We start from the raw sequence: 9,616 nt of genomic DNA on the forward strand, positions 1-9,616 counted from the left end.
TTTTTTTAGTTTCACTGAATTGACAGTTTGCACAATGAATGTGCTATATTCTGTGGGTCAAAACCGAGTAAATGCTGTGTAAAGTTGGCAGATGGTCATTTTTCCACCTAAGATCAAGTAAAAACAAAATTTCTGATAAAACAGAGGTTTCGAGTCAGAATCACTCTCCAAAGTACAAAATTGATGGTCCACATTCTCAAATAGCTAAAACTCCTGTAGAATGGAAGGGAGAGACATGAAACAGAGAAATAAATTACAGTCAGTGCTAGTTAATTTAGGAAAAGGGAAAAATAAACCAAACTCCCAAGTAGGTAAAGTTTATCAAAATATTCAGTGATGTAGCTTTCTCCACTCTCTGTCTCACACGCTTGCTAACAAGTATATTAAATTAAGGCCAAATTTAACCTGAATGTGTTTTTTGTTTGTTTGTTTGTTTGTTTGTTTTTCAATCTGAGATAGGAACAATCATACTTAGTACTGAAAGGCAGACAATAAAATGGGCCATGAAAGGGTGGGGGGAGGTACTGTCTATTTTTCAAGGGATTCAACCAGAGATAAAACCTATATACAAGCATGTGTGTAGCTCGAAATAAAATAAAAATAAAAGGACTATTTCACGTCATGACTGCTTGTTGGCTTCCTCTTCATATGCATTCCCTGTGCCGTTCTGTACATAGGGTGATGAATCAGAACCAAGGCCATACATACAAATGACCACAATATTTGTCATCATCAATATGACCTTCAAAGAACATTTCTCTCATTTTGAAAAAGGCCATTCCTGTGAGCAATGAATTAGATCCTGCCTGATGTTGTGGTCCTATCTATTCCAGTTTTAACTGTTCTGCCACCTCCTGTAATCCATCTTTGAGATTTTTGCAGCTCTTCATGAGGTACTTCACATCATAAATGGCAGGTAAAAACAATGGAAGGATCTCAGAGAAGTCAAGTTCTTCTTCAGGCAAGTTAGAGTTGGTCAGGATTTTGATTAAATAGCCAAAGTTGTAACTGCTATGAAACGACAACCATTTGACCCCTTCACAGAGGACCACTCCTGAAGTCATAAGAAGTTCTACAAAGTACTGGGTCTCAATTCCTTCCTCATCATGTTTTTTAAACCGGATACCACGTGTTGTTAGTAGCTCTATAGAGTCCTGGGCATACATGTCCTCCGTCAAATTAAATTTAAAATTAAACTGCCAAGTTGAAGTTCCTGGAGGGTATTCTCCTTGCTCATTCATAAATGTCAGTCCTAGCTGAATTATCTTTAGCAAGTCTACATTACACCGCAATAGTTGGTATTGATAGTCAGCATTGCTCCTGAATTTCCCAATGGGTCTTGCAACCACACCTGGAAACTCAAGTGTCCATAGCAATGTAATTATATTTTTGGATAACTTGACGAATTTTCTTCATCTCTTCATCCACGTTGCAAGCCCAAACTTCACAAATTCTTTGGCTATAATCCACAGTTGCTGCTGGCATAGTGAGGGCACAAGGGAGTATAGATGCCAAGCATCAAAATGTTATACTTGATTGAAGATTCGTTTCAGAAAATATTTTATCCTTTATTTATGTACTTGTGTCGCTGAGCTTGCGCTCCTCCTCTTCCCCTCGCCATAGAGACAGTACCCAGCGGCAGTGGCAGTGGTGGGTACCCCATAGACACCTCTCGCCCAGCAAGGGAGAAAGGTGAGCAGGAGCTGCGCCGCACCATGCTGCGCCGTCGCTTTTCACACTGTCCATCTTTTGAATAAAAGTTAAAATGGATAAAGACCATTTTCACTGGGGTGAGATGATATCTCATTGTAGTTTCAATTTGCATTTCTCTGATGATCGATGATGTTGAGCACCTTTTAATATGCTTCTCTGCCATTTGTATGTCTTCTTTTGAGAAATGTCTATTCAGATCTTTTGCTCATTTTAAAATCAAATTATTAGATTTTTTTCCTATAGAGTGGTTTGAGCTCCTTATATATTCTGGTTATTAATCTCTGTCAGATGAGAACTTTGCAAATACTTTTTCCCATTCTGTGGGTTATCTCTTAATTTTGTGGATTGTTTCCTTTGCTATGTAGAAATTTTTTAATTTGATATGCTACCATTTGTCCATTTTTGCTTTGGTTGCCTGTGCTTGTGGGATATTAAATTTTTGCCCAGTCCAATTTCCTGGAGTTCCCTCAATTTTTTTCTATTAGTGTCATAGTTTGAGGTCCTAGATTTAAGTCTTTAATCCATTTTAATTTTATCTTTGTGTACAGTGAGAGATAGGGGTCTAGTTTCATTCTTTTGCAAATGGATATCTAGTTTTCCCAGCACCATTTACTGAAGAGATTGTCTTTTCCAAATGTATGTTCCTGGAACCTTTGTCAAACATGAGTTCACTGTAGATGTATGGATTTATTCCAGGGTTCTGTATTCTGTTCCATTAGTCTATGTGTCTCTTTTAATGCCAGTACCATGCTGTTTGGGTTGCTATAGCTCTGTATTACAATTTGAAATCAGGTAATGTGATTCCTCCAGTTTTGTTCTTTTTGCTCAGGATAGCTTTGGCTATTCTGGGTCTTTTGTGGTTCCATATACATTTTAGAATTTTTTTTATTTCCATGAAGAATGTCATTGATATTTTGATAGGGATTGCATTGAATCAGTAGATAGATTGAGGTACTATGAATATTTAACAATATTGGTTTTTCTAATCCATGAACATGGAATATCTTTTCCACTTTTTGTGTGTCCTCTTCAATTTCTTACATCAGCGTTTTATAGTTTTCATTGTAGAGATCTTTCACTTCTTTAGTTAAGTTTATTCCTAGGTATTTTATTGTATTTGTGGCTGTTGTAAATGGAATTACTTTCTTAATTTCTTTTTCAGATTGTTTGCTGTTGAAATATAGAAATGCTATGTTGATTTTTTTTATCCTGCAACGTTACTGAACTTGTTTATCAGTTCTAATCGTTTTTTTGGTGGAGTCTTTAGTTTTTTCCATATATAAGATCATTTCATCTACAAATAAAGATAATTCAACTTTATCCTTTCCAATTTGCGTGCCCTTTATATCTTTCTGTCATCCAATTGCTCTAGCCAGGACTTCCAGTACTGTCTTGAATAACAGTAGTGAAAATGGGCATCTTTGTCTTATTCTAGATCTTGGAGGAAAGGCTTTCAGTTTTTCCCTATTGAGTATGATACTAACTGTGGGTCTGTTATATGTGACTTTTATTGTATTGAGGTATGTTCCTTCTAAACCCAGTTTGTTGAGGGTTTTTATGATGAACAGATGTTGAATTTTATCAAACTCTTTTTTCAGCATCAGTTGAAATGATCATATCATTTTTGTCCTTCATTCTGTTGATATGATGTATCACATTGATTGACTTGCATATGTTGAGCAATCCTTGCATTCCTGGGATAAATGCCACCTGGTCACAGTGAGTGATCTTTTCAATGTGTTGTTGAATTCAGTTTGCTAGTATTTTGTTGAGGGTTTTTGTATCAATGTTTATCAGGGATATTGGCTTGTAGTTTTCTTTTTTTTTTTTGATGTTTTTGTCTGGTTTTGGTATCAGGGTAATACTGGCCTTATAGAATGAGTTTGGAAGTACTCCCTCATTCTCTGTTTTTTGGAATAGTTTGAGAAGGATTGATATTAGTTCTTTTTTAAATGTTTGATAAAATTGAGCACTGAAGCAATTGGGTCCCAGGCTTTTCTTTGCTGGGAGATGTTTTATTACAACTTAAATCTCATTATTTGTTATTAGTCTGTTCAGGTGATGGATTTCATCATGGTTCAATCTTGGTAAGTTGTATGTGTCTAGGAATTTACTCATTTCTTCTAGATTTTTCAATGTATTGGCATACAGTTGCTCATAATAGCCTATAATGATCTTTTGTATTTCTTCAGTGTCAGTTATAATGTCTCCTTTTTCATCTCTAATTTTATTACTTTAGGTTTTCTCTCTTTTTGTAGTTAGTTGAGCTAAAGGTTTGTTGATTTTGTTTTGTTTATCTTTTGATAAAAAACTTTTCATTTTATTGATCTTTTGTATTTTTATTTCAAATTTCTACTCTGGCCATTATTATTTCTTTTCTTCTACTAATTTTGAGTTTGCTTTGCTCTTGCATTTCTGGTTCTTTTTTAACTTTTGTGAGTACATAGTAGGTGTATATATTTGTGAGTTACATGAGGTTTTTTGATACAGGCATGCAGTACATATTAATCACATCATGGTAAATGGGGTATCCATTTCCTCAAACATTTATCCTTTATGTTACAAACAATACCATTATGCTATTTTAGTTAGTTTTCAATGTGCAATTAAGTGCAATTCTAGTTCTTTAAGATACACCATTAGGTTGTTCATTTGAAATTTTTCTAGTTTTTTATTGTAGGTGCTTATTGTTATAAACTTTCCTCTTAGTACTGCTTTCACTGTATTCCATAGGTTTTTGTATGTTGTATTTCCATTTTCATTTGCTTCAAGAAATTTTTTAATTTCCTTCTTAATTTCTTCATCGGCCCACTGGTCATTCAGGAGTATATTGTTTAATTTCCATGTGTTTGTATAGTTTCCAAAATTCCTCGTTATTGGTTTCTAGTTTTATTCCATCGTGGTCAGGGAAGATACTTGATATTATTTCAAGTTTTTGAATATTTTAAAACTTCTCTTGTGGCCTAACATATGGTCTATCCTTGAGAATGATCCATGTGCTGAGAAGAAGAGTATATACTTTGCAACCATTGGATGAAATGTTCTGTGAATATCTATTAGGTCCATTTGGTCTATAGTGCAGATTAAGTCTGATGTTTCTTTGTTGATTTTCTGTCTGGATGATCTATCCAATGCTGAAAGAGAGTGTTGAAGTCTCCAGCTATTACTGTCTTGGGGTCCATCTCTCTCTTTAGCTCTAATAATATTTGTTTTATATATCTGGGTCCTCCAGAGTTGGGTGCATATATATATTTAAAATTGTTATATCTTCTTGTTGAATTGACCCCTTTATCATTATATAATGACCTTCTTTGTCTCTTTTTATAGCTTTTGTCTTGAAATATATTTTGTCTGCTATAAGTATAGCTATTCCTGCTAATTTTTTTGTTTCCATTGGCATGGAATATCTTTTTCCATCCCTTTATTTTCAGTCTATGTGTGTCTTTATACATGAAGTGTGTTTCTTGTAGGCAACAGATTATTGGGTCTTGATTTTTTATCTACTCAGCCACTCTATGTTTTTTTATGTTATTATTGATAAGTAAAGACTTACTCCTGCCATTTTATTACTTGTTTTATATTTTTGTGGTCTTCTCTTCCTTCTTTCCTTTCTTCCTGTCGTCCTTCTAGTGAAGGTGATTTTCTCTGATGCTATGATTTAATTTCTTGATTTTGATTTTTTGTGTATCTGTTGTATTTTTTTACTTAAGATTACCATTATGCTTGCAAATAATATCTTATAACCATTTATTTTAAACTGATGACAACAATGATTACATATACAAACAAACTAACAAGCAAAGAGAAAACTAATAGAAACTCTACACTTTAACTTCATCCCCCCACTTTAAAACGTTCTTTTCTATTTATATCTTATTTTATTGTCTATGTCTTGAAAAGTTGCTGTAGTTATTATTTTTTATTGGTTCTTCATTTAGTCTTTATACTTAGGATAAGAGTCATTTGCACACCAGAGTTACAATGTTATAATATTCTGTGTTTTCCTGTGTACTTACTATTACCAGTGAGTTTCGTATGTGCAGGTGGTTATTTATTACTTATTAATGTTCTTTTCTTTCTGATCGAAGTACTCCCTTTAGCATTTTTTGTAGGACAGGCCTTGTGTTGAAATCCCTCACTTTTGTTTGTCTGGGAAAGTCTTTATTTCTCCTTCACGTTTGAAGGAGATCTTCACTGAATATAGTATTCTAGGGTAAAAGGTGTTTTTTTTTCCTTCAGCACTTTAAATATGTCATGCCACTCTCTTCTAGTCTGTAGGGTTTCCACTGAGAAGTCTGTTGCCAGATGTATAGAGCTCCATTGTTATGTTATTCGTTTTTTTTCTCTTGCTGCTTTCAGGATCCTTTCTTTATCCTTCACCTTTGGGAGCTTGATAATTAAATGCTATGAGGTAGTCTTTTTTGGGTTAAATCTGCTTGGTATTCTATAACCTTCTTATACTTGAATATGGATATCTTTCTCCAGGTTTGGGACATTCTCTGTTATCCCTTTAAAGAAAGTTTCTACCCTGATCTCTCTCTATCTCTTCTTTAAGGCAAATAACTCTTGTATTTGCCCTTTTAAGGCTATTTTCTAGATCCTGTAGGCATGCTTCATTTTTTGTATTCCTTTTTCTTTTGTCTCCTCTGACTGTGTATTTTCAAGTAGCCTGTCTTCAGGCTTACTAATTTTTGCTTCTGCTTGATCAATTCTGCTAGTAAGAGACTCTGATGCATTCTTCAGTATGCCAATTGCATTTTTCAGCTCCAGAATTTCTTCTTTATTCTTTTTGTTTCAATCTCTTTGTTAAATTTATCTGATAGGATTCTGAATTTCTTCTCTGTGTTAGCTTGGATTTCATTGAGCTTCCTCAAAACAGCTATGTTGAATTCTCTGGGAAGTCACATATCTCTTTTTCTCCAGGATTGGTCACCAATGCCTTATTTAGTTCATTTGGTAAGGTCTTGATGCTTGTGGATATTCATCAATGTCTGGGCATCGAACAGTTACGTATTGACTAGTCTCCGCAGTCTAGGTTTATTTGTACCCGTCCTTCTTGGGAGAGCTTTCCAGGTATTTGAAGGGACTTGAGTGTTGTGATCTAAGTCTTTGGTCGCTGCAGCTTTAGGGCCACCCCAAGCCCAATAATGCTGTGGCTCTTGCAGACTCATAAAGGTACCACCTAGATGGTCATGGGTAAGATCTGGGAGAATTCCCTAAATCACCATACAGAGACTCTTGCTCTCTTCCCTTACTTTCCCCCAAACAGAGTCTCTGTCTCTATGCTGAGCTGTCTGAGGCTAGGAGAGGGGTGACACAAGCACCACTGTGGTCACCACCACCTGGACTGTGCTGGATCAGACCCAAAGCCAGGATAGCACTGAGTCTCACCCCAGGCTGTGGTGACCACTGCCTGGCTACTGCCTATGTTCACTCAAGGCCCAAGGGCTCTACAATCAGCAGGTGGCAAATCTAGCCAAGCTTATGATATTCCCTTCAGGGTGGCAAGTCTCCCTGGCCCCAGACAGGTCCAAGGATGCCATCCAGGAGCCAGGACATGGAGTCAGGAAGCATAGGAACCTACTTGGTGCTCTATTCTACTGTGGCTGAGCTGACACCCAAAGTGCAAGACAAAGCCCTTCACACTCTTCCTTCCCCTTTCCTCAAGCAGAAGAGTCTCTCCCTGTGGCTACCACTGCCTCAGGCCCGTGGCGAGTACTGCCTGGCTATTGCCAGTGTTCACTCAAGGCCCAAGGGTCTTTAGTCAGCTTGTGGTGAATGCTGCCAGGCCTGGGACTCTTCCTTCAGGGCAGTGGGCTCCCCTCTGGCCCAGGACAGGTCCAGAAATGCCATCCAAGAGCCAAGGCCTAGAATTTGGGACCCCAAGAGCCCACTTGGTGCTCTACCCCACTGTGGCTGAGCTAGGACCTAAGCTGTAAAACAAAGTCCCTTTTACTCTTCCCTCTCCTTTTGTCAAGCAAGAGGATTCTCTCATAGCCACCACAGTTGGGAATGTACTGGGCCACACCTGAAGCCAGCACAGCTGAATCTCACACAAGGCCTGTGGTGAGTACTGCCTGGCTACCACTGCTGGTTTTTCAGGGGCCAAAGGCTCTTCAGTCAGCAGGTGATGGATTCTGTCAGGACTGGATCCTTCCCTTCATTGCAGCAGGTTCCCTTCTGACCCAGGGTGTGTTTAGAAATGTCATCCAGGAGCCAGGGCCTGGAACAGGAGCCTTAGGACTCTGCCTGGTACCCTATTCTACTGTGTCTGAGCTGGCATCTAACTTTCAAGACAAAGTCCTCTTTATTCTCCCCTCGCCTCTCCTCAAGAAAAGGGAAGGAATCTCTCCTGGAGTTCTGAGCTGCACTGCTTTTGGTTGAGGGAGGGGTGATGCAAGCACTCCCTTGGCCACCCCAGCTGATATATCACTAGATTGCATGCATTCCAAGCCACTGTCTCCAAACCCAGCACAGCACTAGGACTTGCCAAGGAATTGTTGTCCTTGCAGCCTAGACTGCCTTTCAAGTTTATTTAGAACCCCAAAGCACTTTAGCCTGCAGTGTTAGGGCTTGCCAGAACTTGGGTTCCAACCACTGGGATGGACAGTTCTCCTCTGGCTAGCACTGGTCTAATGTTCCTTCGGTGGTTGCCAGCTGAGTTCTGCCCCAGGTTGCTTTTCGCTGTGACAGGGCAGCACTGAGTTTCAATGCAAAGTCACAGTCACTGTGCTCTCCCTCCCCAAAGTGCAGATTCTCTCTGTGCTTCATGGCCACTGTCGGGGGATGGGTGAGAGGTAGCATAGGTGGCTTAAGACTGTCTTTCCTACCCTTTTCAGTGCCTCTTTCCTTAATATGATATTAAAACTAGGGACCATGATCACTCATCTGATTTTTGGTTCTTATTTAGATGCTTTTTTGTATGGATATTTGTTCAGTTTGGTGTTCCTGCAAGGGGAGATGATCACTGAAGGCTTTCATTTGGCCATCTTGCTCCACCTCCTCCACCTCTGTTTGTTTAATGTCATTTTAATGGGATCTTGGGAGAGAGAGGGGCTAAAACTGTTTGGTTAGTCAGTTACCTTGATGCAGATGACTATATACTTGTTAAATTTTAAAGTTTATGGAGTTTCTGTGGATTTTTTGGAAAATATTTGTAATTAGGAGCAATCAGGTATGAACTGGACAAACCTACATTGTTTATCCATTTATAGAAATCAGAGGATTCATTAGAGTTAAAGCTCTGTGAAAGAGATTAGTACAAAGCATTGAAATCTAATTCTCCATTGCTCCATGGAAAGATATCGTTAGTCCCTAATACTAACAATCAAACAATGAATATGCATAAAATTTACTCTAATGAATAGGGTATTTTGCTATACTTCATTTCATTTGTTTATATTTTATCCTAATTTCTTTTTGAGTGGGTTGCTCCATTGAGATACTATACAAAATATTCATGAGACAACACTTAACATACTTTCTTCACTCACTTTCATGGTCACAAGCAAGAGTCAGGAATTTTCCTCTAAGAAAATGACATTTCCATAGACACCCTAATGCTGGATTCCAGTCAGTAGCCATATTGAAAAAAATTGTCTCTCAAGACATTTGTCTCTCAGTTTTACAGCCACTGAAATACTATTGGCCTGCCATGATGTCACATAATAAATTATTTTGTATTTATCCGAAGGGAGGCCCTGGAACACACTTGGACACGTGAGGCACTAAAATGCCAAGCTAACAGAGAACAGCATCGCAGCTTTGGATTTGTCTAATCTCACAGTGGTCTTGCTGGTCTCGTAGTTTTCTTACCAGTCCTTTTATGCCCTTGGTGATTCTAGTGTTATAGTCTTTAAAATCCTGAATTTGTGTCCCAGGCCCTTTACTGTTTTTCCCAATT

At 38.0% G+C, this 9,616-nt stretch overlaps 1 pseudogene; it reads right to left on the minus strand.

The window, feature by feature from the left end:
- Nucleotides 1–619: 619 nt before the first annotated feature.
- On the minus strand, nucleotides 620–1,485 carry LOC105548131 (annotated as a pseudogene).
- Between the last annotated feature and the right edge of the window lie 8,131 nt (nucleotides 1,486–9,616).

This window comes from Mandrillus leucophaeus, unplaced genomic scaffold (genome assembly GCF_000951045.1).
Source record: "Mandrillus leucophaeus isolate KB7577 unplaced genomic scaffold, Mleu.le_1.0 Scaffold401, whole genome shotgun sequence".
Taxonomy (NCBI): Eukaryota; Metazoa; Chordata; class Mammalia; order Primates; family Cercopithecidae; genus Mandrillus; species Mandrillus leucophaeus.